Genomic DNA, 15,012 nt, shown 5'->3' with positions numbered 1-15,012 from the left:
TTTTTTTTTGTATCGGAGAGATCTCCCAGGTAAAAACATTTTTTTTTTTTCCCTCCTAAAAAAGTTTTTTACACTTTATCCTATGGTGGAGGAAAGTCACTGAGTATACCAGCAATTAACACTGCTATATCCTCTGTGATTAAGAGCTTTTGTTTGGTAGACAATGCTCAAATGCTTAGGCATCCAACAGATAAAATATTGGAATTCCTGTTACAAAAAACAAAAAAAACAACAACTTTTTTCACTGGCAGATTGCGCAGCCTGCGCTGACAGTAATTGCTTAATCTTTATGAGGCCAGTTTAACAGGTGCTCTGGTATCCTGCTCAGCAGGCCCAGGATCTGGAAACTTTGCCATAATTGCTTTGTGAGTTTCTATTGTAGAACCTCCACAAGGGCCTCACGCAGGTGCTTACTTATAAACTAGCTAAACGCCCAACTGCTGAGATGCCTACTGCCACATCACCCTGAAAGCGCCCGATCTCGTCTGATCTCAGAGGTTAAGCAGGGTCAGGCCTGGTTAGTACCTGTATGGGAGACCGCCTGGGAATACCAGGTCCTATACACGGTTCTGTTCACATTGTTCTAATACAAACATAAAAAACGCATGAGTGCGGGAACGCATGTCAGCGGCGGATAAACTTCTTTTCACCACGCAGAAGCTCCTGGCTAGTCTTCCTTTTGCAGTGACAAAGCTATTTGAGAATATTTGGATAATTCATCCAAAGAAATTCTAGTGGGAAAAGTACCCTTTTTTTAAGTCATTTCTTGGAGTAAACTGGGGAACACAGGTTTGACCTCTACCCTATAAATACAGAAAAAATCAGCGCAGTACAACCCCTTTACGAAAAGCTGCTGAACACCAAGGATCAATTACAAAATCCCAAAATACAATATATCAAACAGATGGTACAGCGCTCTAACTAAAATAAAATGATTACTAACATATTAAAATTAATAAAAAGTCTAAAGATAGCTTTTGAGTCAAAAAGTCCACGTGAGGAATCTTCAGTGGTATACAGTCAGTTCATGCATAAAGTGACTTAGTGCCAAGGGGGGGACCACCACCAATGGTAAAATTGGCTGCTCACCTCATCGTATGGACCCTTTAAATTACAGAGGGTCATATGCACTTAAATATCAACTCGTCCAATCGCTGTACTCCTCTCCGACAATATCCGACCGATTCACAAACGAAAACACAGCTTTCTCCCATTCAGAGTCAAATGAACTGACACGTTCGTGGAATACCCACACTGGATCGGTATATCGCAGTATTCACAATTCCTCAGACCATGTGGATAGAAAGGCAGGCCATAGTGCTCTCCATAGAAAAAGGTTTTAATGATGAATATACATAAAAAACACACTTACAATAACAAAGCTTCATACGATCGTTAAAATGATCAATGACCGCGGGTGACGTCACGTGATCTCCGTCCGTACGTTACGTCCCTATGGGCGGGACTTCATCAGCGGACACGGAAACTACGTGACACCCGATATATGAATAGACAATAAGGGGTTCCTATAGTTCGCTTAACGGTGAGCACGACGTGACGGACAACCTCTCCATGTTTACGAAAGTTACCAAGGTAACACATCCTGTCGTGTAGTGTGAATCTACACGATAACAGGCAAAGACCTCGGGGCAGCCCTTGTGAATTTAAACAAACGTTACCATGTTAACGGCTCCTCCCATCATGCCTATCCGCACTATGCAAATGAGCAGAGCAACGAGCGGAATTTAAAAAAGGAATCATATCAATATTTGCAAACATTGCTGTTGCCACAATGATTCCCTTCCCCTTTATATATATATATATATATATATATATATATATATATATATATATATGTATATATATATATGTAATCAAATAAATAAAAACTGCTTAACCACTTCAGCTCCGGACCAATAAATACCTTAAGGACCAGAGGTCTTTTTGCAATTTCGCACTGCGCTGCTTTAACTGGTAATTGCGCGGTCATGCAATATTGCACCCAAACGAAATTTGCGTCCTTTTCTTCCCACAAATAGAGCTTTCTTTTGATGGTATTTGATTGCCTCTGCGATTTTTTTTTTTTGCGATATAAATGGAAAAAGAGCGAAAATTTTGAAAAAAAAAGATATTTTCTTCTTTTTGTTATAAGAAAAATCGAATAAACTAAATTTTAGTCATACATTGAGGGCAAAATTTATTCAGCCACATGTCTTTAGTAAAAAAAATGTCAATAAGCGTATATTTTTTGGTTTGCGCAAAAGTTATAGCGTCTACAAACTAGAGTACATTTTCTGGAATTTACACAGCTTTTAATTTATGACTGCCGATCTCATTTCTTGAGGTGCTAAAATGGCAGGGCAGTACAAATCCCCCCCAAATGACCCCATTTTGGAAAGTAGACACCCCAAGGAAATTGCTGATGGGTATGTTGAGCCCATTGAATATTTATTTTTTTTGTCCTAAGGGATTGAATAATGACAAAAAAAAAAAAAAAATTTTTTTTTTTTACAAAAAGTTGTCACTAAATGATATATTGCTCACACATGCCATGGTTATATGTGGAATTGCACCCCAAAATATATTCCGCTACTTCTCCCGAGTATGGGGATACCACGTGTGGGACTTTTTGGGAGTCTAGTCGCGCACGGCACCCCGAAATCCAATCACCACCTTCAGGATTTCTAAGGGTGCAAATTTTTGATTTAACTCCTCACTACCTATCACAGTTTCGAAGGCCATAAAATGCCAAAATAGCACAAAACCCCCCAAAATGACCCCATTTTGGAAAGTAGACACCCCAAGCTATTTACTGAGAGGCATGTTGAGTCCATGGAATATTTTATATTTTGCCAAAAGTTGCGGGAATATTACAAACTTTTTTTTTTTTTGCACAAAGTTGTCACTAAATGATATATTGCTCACACATGCTATGGGCAGAAGTCAAATTACACCCCAAAATAAATTCTGCTGCTTCTCCCGAGTACGGGGATACCACATGTGGGGGACTTTTTGGGAGCCTAGCCACGTACGGGACCCCGAAAACCAAGCACTGCCTTCCGGATTTGAATATAAAATGCTACCAAAAAACCTGTTAGCGATGGCAGGGATCAGGCCTGACTCTGCGATCGCTGCAGTTATGTGTTTAGTGTTTTGTAAGTGACAGTGATCGATCGATACTGCACTTGGGTGGGCTGGGCAGAGGGGCAAAACGCAGGTGCCAGCAGGTATTTGGGCTGATCCCGCTAACAATGCGTTTTTTTGGAACCCTAAACTGCTGGGGACGCTAGTATAGATCTGATCAGATCAGATATTGATCTGTTCAGATTCTATACCACTACGGGAGGTGTATGCTTTGTGTGTGGGTGTTAGCGGTACTGGCACTAACCTAGTGCTGCCTGGGGCGACGCAGACCCTGACCCTAAAACCTAATTGATATCACCCGCCGGGTGATCAGGGGGTTAAACCTTTATTGGGTAATAAATGGTGGGTGCCCTGATGCTATAAAAAACAAACTAACCAGAGTCACCCGTAACACTTATACGGTGATCAGTGGTGAAAGGGTTAACTAGGAGCAATCAGGGGGTTCAAATTTTTATTAGGTAGTATATGGGGGTCCCTGGCGCTATATAAAAACCTGACGGGGAACCTAAATAACTAACTGGCTAACCAGCGTCACCAGTGACACTTATACTGTGATCGCTGGTGAAAGGGGGTGAAAGGGTTAACTAGCAGCAATCAGGGGGTTAAAACCATTATTGGGTAGTATATCGGGGTACCTAGCGCTATAAAAACCTGGCGGTGAACCTAAAAAAATAACTAGCTACCTAGCGACACTAGCGACACTGATGCAGCGTTCAGAAAAATTATCGCTTAGTGACACTGGCAAAAGGGGGTGAAAGGGTTAACTAGCAGAAATCAGGGGGTTAAAACCATTATTGGGTAGTATATCGGGGTACCTAGCGCTATAAAAACCTGGCGGTGAACCTAAAAAAATAACTAGCTACCTAGCGACTGTAGCGACACTAATGCAGCGATCAGAAAAACGATCGCTTAGTGACACTGGCAAAAGGGGGTGAAAGGGTTAACTAGCGGCAATCAGGGGGTTAAAAACATTATTGGGTAGTATATCGGGGTACCTAGCGATATAAAAACCTGGCGGTGAACCTAAAAAAATAACTAGCTACCTAGCGACACATGCAGCGATCAGAAAAATGATCGCTTAGTGACACTGGCAAAAGGGGGTGAAAGGGTTAACTCTAGGGGCAATCAGGGGGTTAAATCTTTATTGGGGGGTGATAGGGGGCTACCCTGGACCTAACACTAACTGTCCTGACAGTTTTTACTGTCACAACTGACACTGAATGCATTGATCAGTAAAGAAATGATCAATGCAATCAGTGACACTGTGACTGGGGGGGGAGGGGGGGCGGGGGGGGATCGGGGGGGGGGGGGGGGTTGTGTGCCTGTGTGTACCTACATGTCAGTGTAGTGTTGGTACACACTTACTTTTACTCTTCTCCTCGTAGTCCGGTCAAAAAGACCGCCCCGAGGAGAATGACATCACTTCCTCCTTCCTGTGTAAACAATACACAGGGGAGGAAGCTTCTCATTGGCCAGGAGCGATCCAGAGGGGGTGGCCGAAAACCAACGGCCATCCCCTCATCACGGAGCGCTCCTGGACCGAATCGGACTGCCGTAACCAGCGGGAGGGGGTCCGATCGGACCCCCCACCCGCTGGAAGGCAATCACGTAGATGTACGTGATTGTGCCTGCCTGTGCCATTGTGCTGACGTACATTGGCAATACGGCGGTCCTCAAGTGGTTAATGGGTACCAATACAAAAGAACCCCATTATTAAACACATTTTTAAATTGCAAAGCATGAACTTTTTTCTCGAAACTTGAGTTTACAAAAGTCCACCTCCTACAAAATGCAAATAAAGATGTGTTTCGAACTTAATATTCAAAAACAATTAAGAATATTAAAATGTGTATAATACACATATATCAACGTGACATCACCTGCAGCCAATAAATTAAATAGTACTAAAAATACAATAAAAAGTAAATAATAAAATCATCGATCAGTAATCAAACAGTTAATATCAAAATCGACATTCAATCCACCAGGCGTTAATACATTGGTCTCATGTATCCAGTAAGATTCCCTACGACTTAACTGGCGTATGAAATTACCCCCCCTCCAATGTTTTGTGACCCTCTCAATCCCCCAAAACTTTAGGCCTTTAGGGTTTTGTTGATGGAATTGTTTAAAGTGTCGGGACACATTGTAGGTTTTCAGACCTTTTTTAATATTAACATGTTCTGCTAAACGTACATGTAAAGGTCTAGAAGTGCATCCTATATATTGTAACCCGCATTCGCACTCTAACATGTAAACCACTCTGATCGTGTCACATGTAATCAATTGCCGAATATCATATTCCCTATTAGTTGCAGAGGCCAGAAACTTCTTCCGTTTCTTAATGTTGACTTAATGCTTACACGGCTTGCACCGCCCACAAGCGTAAAACCCCCCCAAAAAGGAGAACAATCGGTTCTCTGATGGAATAGGGGGGTTAAGAACGCTGGGAGCAAGACGGTTCTTTAGAGAGGGAGCTTTTTTATAAATAAACTGTGGACAAGTAGGTAGTACGGGTCCCAAAATTTTGTCCTGCTTTAAATGTTTAGACACTATCTTTTCAAATTTTTTGTGTTGAACATTGTAATCTAAAATCATTCTAAAATTTTGCTCACTATTATTAGTCTCCCTAGGTTGACTGGAGACTAAAGTAGTCCTATCAATCTGTTTGACCTTTTCAAATTCTGCCTTCAAGACCGACCTATCATATCCCTTTTGTTCAAATCTGGAGATCAACACTTCGGATTGAGATATATAATCCTCACTCCTCGTACAATTATGATGTAACCTAATGAATTGTCCCCTGGGGATGTTGCACAACCAAGATTGGTGATGACAACTCCCCAGGGGAATATAAGCGTTACGATCAGTAGGTTTAAAATGGTTAACCAACCTGAAGTTACCCAAATCTTTGTTGATCTCCAGATCCAAAAAGACTATATGATCTTGACTCGCATTCCATGTGAGCGAAATATTCCTATCATTGGAATCCAATGATTGAATAAAAATATCGAGTGACGATCTAGTACCATCCCAAATCAAAATAAGATCGTCTATAAATCTACGGTAGCGCACCAGTTCTGGGGGGCGATGTGTAAAAACTGCTTCTTCCTCCCAGTGGGCCATAAATAAGTTGGCCACACTGGGAGCAAAACGAGCTCCCATCGCAACCCCTCTGGTCTGTAAATAAAACTCCTTGCCATACCAAAAATAATTTCGGCTCAGGCAAAAGTTTAAACAAGTCAGCAAAAATTCCTGATGTCTACCCGACAATGCTGATGATGACCAGGCCCACTCAACTGAGGTCATAGCGTCATCATGCCCTATGATGGTGTATAGGGAGCCTACATCAGCTGTCACCAAGATACTGGAAGGGGAACATCCCAATTCTTCCAAAATTTGTATAATATGTTTAGTATCTTTTAGGAATGCCGGAGTATTCACCACTAAAGGCTGAAGAAAAAAGTCAATATATTGACCCAATCTAGCAGATACGGAATCAATACCGTTCACTATAGGCCTCCCTGGGGGATTGGTACTGTCTTTATGGATCTTAGGGAGAAAATATATTATAGGAGTTCTACAAAACAAAGGGTCTAGATATGCTGCTTCCTTTTTGGAAAAGATCCTTTGGTCTTTTCCATCTTCTACAATGGAATGCAGTTCATCTTTATACATTAACATTGGGTCTCTATTTAGGATTTTGTATGTATCCTCATCATTTAGTAGTCAGGACATCTCCCTTTGGTAATACTCCTTACTTAAAATTACCAACCCCCCCCCTCCCCCGGGCCTTATGACAATCTCTTTGCGTGCTTCTAGAGACTTCATACCTCTCTTGATATATTGGGGATCCATAATTTTCTTAACCCTTAATTCTTCCAGATCTTTTGTGACCATATTTTTGAATACTTCCATATATTTATTCTCCACATTAAGAGGGTTAAAAATGGACTTATTACGTAAATTAGAATGGTCACCCCCACCCCGTGTGGGCCTACACTTGAATTAGACAAAAAATATTTTTTTATATTCAAGGTCCGAACATATTTCTGAAGACTCACATATGTCTGGAATTTGTTTACATTTTTTATCTTCCAGTATCTTGGTGACAGTTGATGTAGGCTCCCTATACACCATCATAGGGCATGATGACGCTATGACCTCAGTTGAGTGGGCCTTGTCATCATCAGCATTGTCGGGTAGACATCAGGAATTTTTGCTGACTTGTTTAAACTTTTGCCTGAGCCAAAATTATTTTTGGTATGGCAAGGAGTTTTATTTACAGACCAGAGGGATTGTGATGGGAGCTTGTTTTGCTCCCAGTGTGGCCAACTTATTTATGGCCCACTGGGAGGAAGAAGCAGTTTTTAAACATCGCCCCCCAGAACTGGTGTGCTACCGTAGATTTATAGACTATCTTATTTTGATTTGGGATGGTACTAGATCGTCACTCGATATTTTTATTCAATCATTGGATTCCAATGATGGGAATATTTCACTCACATGGAATGTGAGTCAAGATCATATAGTCTTTTTGGATCTGGAGATCAACAAAGATTTGGGTAACTTCAGGTTGGTTAACCATTTTAAACCTACTGATCGTAACGCTTATATTCCCCTGGGGAGTTGTCATCACCAATCTTGGTTGTGCAACATCCCCAGGGGACAATTCATTAGGTTACATCATAATTGTACGAGGAGTGAGGATTATATATCTCAATCCGAAGTGTTGATCTCCAGATTTGAACAAAAGGGATATGATAGGTCGGTCTTGAAAGGCAGAATTTGAAAAGGTCAAACAGATTGATAGGACTACTTTAGTCTCCAGTCAACCTAGGGAGACTAATAGTGAGCAAAATTTTAGAATGATTTTAGATTACAATGTTCAACACAAAAAATTCGAAAAGATAGTGTCTAAACATTGGTCCATTTTAAAGCAGGACAAAATTTTGGGACCCGTACTACCTACTCGTCCACAGTTTATTTATAAAAAAGCTCCCTCTCTGAGGGACCGTCTTGCTTCCAGCGTTCTTAACCCCCCTATTCCATCAGAGAACCGATTGTTCTCCTTTTTGGGGGGGTTTACGCTTGTGGGCGGTGCAAGCCGTGTAAGCATTCTAAAGTTAACATTAAGAAACGGAAGAAGTTTCTGGCCTCTGCAACTAATAGGGAATACGATATTCGGCAATTGATTACATGTGACACGATCGGAGTGGTTTACATGTTAGAGTGCGAATGTGGGTTACAATATATAGGATGCACTTCTAGACCTTTACATGTGCGTTTAGCAGAACATGTTGATGATAATATTAAAAAAGGTCTGAAAACCCACAATGTGTCCCGACACTTTAGGCCTTTAGGGTTTTGCTGATGGAATTGTTTAAAGTTTTGGGGGATTGAGAGAGTCACAAAACATTGGAGAAGGGGTAATTTCATACGCCAGTTAAGTCGTAGGGAATCTTACTGGATACATGAGACCAATGTATTAACGCCTGGTGGATTGAATGTCGATTTTGATATTAACTGTTTTATTACTGATCGATGATTTTATTGTTTACTTTTTATTGTATTTTTAATACTATTTAATTTATTGGCTGCAGGTGATGTCCCGTTGATATATGTGTATTATACACATTTTAATATTCTTAATTGTTTTTGAATATTAAGTTCGAAACACATCTTAATTTGCATTTTGTAGGAGGTGGACTTTTGTAAACTCAAGTTTCGAGAAAAAAGTTCATGCTTTGCAAATTAAAAATGTGTTTAATAATGGGGTTCTTTTGTATTGGTACCCATGAAGCAGTTTTTATTTATTTGATTACATTATATATATATATATATATGGGGAAGGGATTCATTGTGCCAACGGCAATGTTTGCAAATATTGATATGATTCCTTTTTTAAATTCCGCTCGTTGCTGTGCTCATTTGCATAGTGCGGATAGGCATGATGGGATGAGCCGTTAACATGGTAACGTTTGTTTAAATTCACAAGGGCTGCCCCGAGGTCTTTGCCTGTTATCGTGTAGATTCGTACTACATGACAGGATGTGTTGTTACCTTGGTAACTTTCATAAACATGGAGAGGTTGTCCGTCACGTCGTGCTCACCGTTAAGCGAACTATAGGAACCCCTTATTGTCTCTTCATATATCGGGTGTCACGTAGTTTCCGTGTCCGCTGATGAAGTCCCGCCCATAGGGACGTAACGTACGGACGGAGATCACGTGACGTCACCCGCGGTCATTGATCATTTTAACGATCGTATGAAGCTTCGTTATTGTAAGAGTTTTTTATGTATATTCATCATTAAAACCTTTTTCTATGGAGAGCACTATGGCCTGCCTTTCTATCCATATGGTCTGAGGAATTGTCAATACTGCTATATACCGATCCAGTGTGGGTATTCCACGAACGTGTCAGTTCATTTGACTCTGAATGGGAGAAAGCTGTGTTTTCGTTTGTGAATCGGTCGGATATTGTCGGAGAGGAGTACAGCGATTGGACGAGTTGATATTTAAGTGCATACGACCCTCTGTAATTTAAAGGGTCCATACGATGAGGTGAGCAGCCAATTTTACCATTGGTGGTGGCCCCCCCCCCCCCCCCCCCTTGGCACTAAGTCACTTTATGCATGAACTGACTGTATACCACTGAAGATTCCTCACGTGGACTTTTAGACTATCTTTAGACTTTTTATTAATTTTAATATGTTAGTAATCATTTTATTTTAGTTAGAGCGCTGTACCATCTGTTTGATATATTGACCTCTATCCTCCTTTTGTGCCAGGGGCATTATCCTCCAGGCAGCCATGATGGCTTCCGCCATCAGGTTCAAAAGGTAATCCTCATATTTAACTCCAGGGACAAAAGAGGTCTTGGGGGAGGAAGATACTGAAGCCTCCTTATGAGGCGGCACCCCGTTCGCCCAATAGGGGAAAGTCTTCTGCAGTTCTCAAGGATCTGACAGGAAGATGAATAGGGGACTTCCTCAATAGTTCCTAGGTACAACCAGGAGTTCCCATCTCTTTGTTTTTCTCTATCTGATCAATAGTCTCCTTCCTACAAGGGGGAGAACTTCTGGCGTCGATCGACATCAAGGATGCTCATCTCCATGTGCCGATCTTCCCCACTCACCAGAAATTTCTTCGAGGTAGAAAATCTTTATTTCCAGTTTGTAGCTCTGCCTTTTGGCTACTCCACCTCGAGTGTTTACAAAGGTCCTGGCTCCTCCTTTAGCCAGGGTAAGGGCTCAAAGTTTAACAATACTAACCTACTTAGATCTTCTCTTCATAAATCAATTCGGTAGCCCGCTTAATCCAAACTTTGGTCACCGCAGTTGGCTACCTGGAATATCTAGGTTGGATTCTCAACCTAGAGAAATCCTCCTTAAATCAGTCAAGGAGATTGCAGTAGTTGGGGCTGATCATTGATACATCTCAGAAGAGGATGTTTTCTTCTCCAGGAAAGGATCAGTTCCATATGGGAACTGATTAAGTTACTCAAGTCAAAGAAGAATCTTTCTATTCAGCTTTTCATTAATTTGTTGGAAAAGATGGTGGCTTCTTTCAAGGCCATTCCTTTTGCGCAGGTTTTATGTAAGACTGCTGCAAAACAGTATCCTGTCAACTGGTAACAGAAGGCCCAAGCGGCCAGGCTTCCCAATGCGTTTATCCTCCAATGTGCGACAGAGCCCCAATGGTGGTGGATATCCAAGAATCTTCAAAAAGAGAATTCCTTTATACCAGTTACCTGGAAGGTGGTAACAGACGCCAGCCTTCTGGGCTGAGGAGCAGTCCTGGAAGAAGCATCTGTGGGAAATGGTTCAAATCAGTGATGACCTTATCCATCATTATTCTAGAGCTGTGGGTAGTACGAATGGTCCTCGAGGCCTGGATGCTCAAACTACGGAATTGCCCTATTATACTCCAATCCAACAGTGCCATCATATTCTATCTTGGTAGAAAACATTCCTTGCCTATTAGCAATTTTCATTCCAGGAATAGTGAATTTGCAGGCGGACTACTTGAGTCGCCAACAATTGTTCCCGGCAGAATGGTCCCTTCACCCCGACATGTTTCTGTTGTACCAGATACCAGAAGATGGGGAGTTCCGGATGTGGAACTTTGTGTCAAGGACAAGGGATCCGATGGCATATGAAACAGATGCCTTGATTTTTATTTTTTATTTTTTTCGTGGAATACGTTTTTTACTGATCTATGCGTTCCTTCCTGTTTTGCTGCTTCTGCACCGCCTTCGCAGGATCAAGCAAGAAGGGAAGGAAGAGATTTTTGTGGCCCAGAAGATCTTGGTGTGCCGAGATCATAAAAATGGCGGTGGGGGACCCTTGGACCCTACCACTATGGCTAGACCTTCTCTCGCAAGGTCCGGTATTCTATCCTACCTTACAAATGCTGTATTTAGGGGTTTGGCTCCTGAGATCCACATTCTGTAAGATCGTGGGCGGTTAGCCTCAGTAGTTCTACTTTGGTTAAATGCTAGGAAGATGGCCTCCATAGTCAAGAATCGGGAAGGGATATGTCTCCTGATGTAAATCCAGTGGTTGGCACCCCAGGAAGTATGTCATAGGTAGGATCCTTGAATTCCTACAGAGAGGATTAGAAATTTAGTCCTGTCGGCTTATGGAAGCAGCCTTTTTTTTGGAGCCAGTATGAGATGTTCCCTTGGTCCTCTTGAGGGGGGGAATAATTTTCTTGGTTGCCATATCTTCTGCAAGAAGAGTATCGGTGTTGGCTGCTCTTTCTTGTAAGGAGCCGTATTGGTTGCTCATAAGGATGAGGCTGCATTGCGGCCTCATCCTGAATTCTTACTGAAGTTAGTATCGGGTTTTCATTTAAACCAGGATATTATTCTACCTTCATTTTTTTTCGAGAACTTTGTTTCTGTGAAAGAAAGGTCACTACATTCTCTTGATGTGGTGAGAGTGGTCAAGGTCTATTGAAAGATTTGTAAATGTTTTGTTTGTGTTGCCAGATGGTCCTAAAAGAGGATGGGCAGCATCGAAATCTACTATTTCTAAATGGATTTTTGAAATGATTGTTCAAACTTCTGGTTTAAAGAGGAAAATTCCTCCTTTTTATATTGAAGCACACTCCACCAGGGCTGTTAGTGCTTTTTGGGCAGTACATCACCAAGCCTCCATGGCTTAAATCTGCAAGGCCGCAACTTTGTCTTAAGTCCATACATTTACCAGATTCTATCAAGTAGATGTAAAAGGCATGAGGACATCGCCTTTGGGCTCAGTGTACTGCAGGTTGCAAGGAGTCCTCTAGTCTCTTGGTGCCCTAGTTTGTTGTGTCTCCCTCCCTTCAGTTGGCATTGCTATGGGCCATCCCACATAGTAGCTATTATGGCTCTGTGTCCCGTGATGTACGATAAGAAAATAGGATTTTTATAACAGCTTACCTGTAAAATCCTTTTCTTTTGAAGTACATTATGGGACACAGATGTCCCTCCCTTCTTGGTAAACACGTGTATTGCTTTGCTACAAAACTGAGGTGCTCCCACCAGTGGGGGGGTTTATATAGGGAGTGCACTTTTTAATTTAGGGTGTGCCAGTGTCCATCACCTGAAGTTGGCCTATAACCCACATAGTAACTGCTATGGCGCTGTGTCCCATGATGTACTTCAAAGCAAAGGATTTTACAGGTAAGCTATTATAAAAATTCTATTTTTGGCACTGCAATTATTTACTATTCTTTTGGAAATTGCATATTCCTTAGCAGTTAGTCCAGAATTAACATTGAAAGTACAGAAAATAGAATTTTTGTACTTGTGGCAAAACCCTTTTCTTGGAGTAAACTGGGGAACACAGGTTCGACCCCTATCCTGTTTTTCAGTGTCCATGCCTCCTGTAAGTATAATGCACATGTCTAAGGATTACTACAATGTGTCCTTAAATTGAAGCTAAAAAAATAGCCGTTTACTTACCGTTTAATTACTGTACAAGCCGTCCTCAAGTTGCATACATTTGACTTGCATATGACTCATACTTACAGAGGGAGACAAGAGGATGCAAGTGGACACCTATCCCTAGAAAGGGAAATTCACTCCTGTAAGAGTTCATATCTGAAAATGGTGTATCCACTGAAGCTTCATCACAATCCTTGTCCCGACAACCCAAAATTTTCTAAATCCAATTGTCTGTGAGGTGAATTCTTCTGAACAGGGGTGCAGACAGCAAAACAAATTACAGGGGTGATAACCGTTCACTATGCTGTCCAAAAAAAGTAAAAATGATGTTCAAATTACAGTTAAAAAAAAATGCCGCTTCCAACTAACATACAAATTTAACTTTAAGCGGAGTTATACCAAAAAGTGTAACTTCTGCTTTAAGGACTCATGACTCCCTGACATGCCACATTTGGCATGTCATTTTGTGTGTGTGTGGGGGGGGGCGGCTGGCAGGCAGGCACCTAGTTTTGACAGGTACCCAGCTCCCACTTCCACTTGGATCTCCACAAGCGGAAGTTCTCTCCCCCTCGATGCAAGACTGACCAGCCATTCAGGAAATGCAGTTACAGCTGGGTGCCCACACTTGCAATGGCAACGTCGAGGAGAGAGAGAAGCGAGGCTTCGGGCGGCCGCATCGCAGGACTGTGGGACACACAAGTGTGTTTTTTATTAAAGGATAAGTTAACCTTTTTGTTCACTTTTTTTTTTTTTTTTTTCTCTAAATCCCAGCTCCCCTATGTACCAATATAGCATGTACTTTTTTTGCAAAAATATCAGTTTCTATTAAATTTACAGACACTTGTCCATGTTTCCAAACACATCCATTGTTTCTGCCTTACTTTCTGATCAGGCTATAGGTCATGACACAGGAAGTAGTTGACAAGCTGACCTCATTAGCATACAGCCTGCATCATCCACCCTCCTACCTACCCATTCCCAGCTTCACATTTTTTTAATTGAATGCAATCAATCAGTGATGACCCTTCTCACTACATACACAATATGCAATCCGATTGCATAGTGTGTGGCCATAGTTTTAAAAGTACATAGGGAGTGGACAAACACTCAGCTGTCAAGCCCCCATTCACATCTTTGCATTCCCACATGCATTTTTTTTTGTGAGTGGGGGGTTGGTTGTTTTAAAGCATTTTTACTCATCACACACAGAGCAAGCCCATCCACCTTAATGGGCTGCCTTACATGCAGCAATCTGGCAATCTCCCCAAAGAAGCTTCAGAACTTTTAATTAAAGTGGCGCTGAAATGAAAGAAAATGCACAGATGTGAATGGAGGCTCATTGTTCTTGTGTTAACGCACCAATTTCACTTTCAGGCCCCATTCACATCTAGCATAGTGGGAACTCACATTTTGTGGCTCGTTTTTCCTGTGACACGCATAGGGAAGCCCGTTAATTTCAATGGGATTCACTACATGTTGCTCATGGAATGTTTTTGCGTTGCTTGTTTTTTCACTGTGTGTTTTGCGGTTTTTTTCACATGACAAAATGTGTGTTTGCTGTGCCATTAACACTTAATGGCATTGAAAGTGCAACTAGTTTAATTTTAGGTGTATAAAGGTGGCCATATACTATACAATCTAATTGTACAATCTCCTTTAGATTTATCAAATTTATATAATAGGAGGGAACACCTATCTAGCCAATCGCTCTGATTCCAATCAGTCAGGCCCTTGCACTAAATACAGTTGCCGTCTCATCCCTTTAAACCCGAACACACATTAATTACACAGGTTCTGTGGCTGGTTAAGGTGGTAATTAACCACTTGACCACTGGGCACTTAAACACCCTTAATAACCAGACCAATTTTCAGCTTTCGGTGCTCTCACATTTTGAATGACAATTACTCAGTCATGCAACACTGGACCTATATG

The 15,012-nt window shown here is 41.5% G+C and overlaps 1 protein-coding gene and 1 pseudogene across 2 annotated transcripts in view; both read left to right on the top strand.

The window, feature by feature from the left end:
• Positions 1–15,012, top strand: part of LOC143933943 (spectrin beta chain, non-erythrocytic 1-like) — a gene marked incomplete in the record, with an annotated part of 1,131,488 nt that overhangs the window by 1,076,216 nt on the left and 40,260 nt on the right.
• LOC143950001 (5S ribosomal RNA) lies at positions 448–566 on the top strand (annotated as a pseudogene).

The sequence above is a fragment of the Lithobates pipiens genome, unplaced genomic scaffold (genome assembly GCF_037356315.1).
Source record: "Lithobates pipiens isolate NorthernLeopardFrog02 unplaced genomic scaffold, aLitPip1_a1.2 Scaffold_10, whole genome shotgun sequence".
Classification (NCBI taxonomy): Eukaryota; Metazoa; Chordata; class Amphibia; order Anura; family Ranidae; genus Lithobates; species Lithobates pipiens.
Note: the sequence above shows the minus strand (reverse complement) of the source record. Positions and strands in the feature narration are given on the sequence as shown.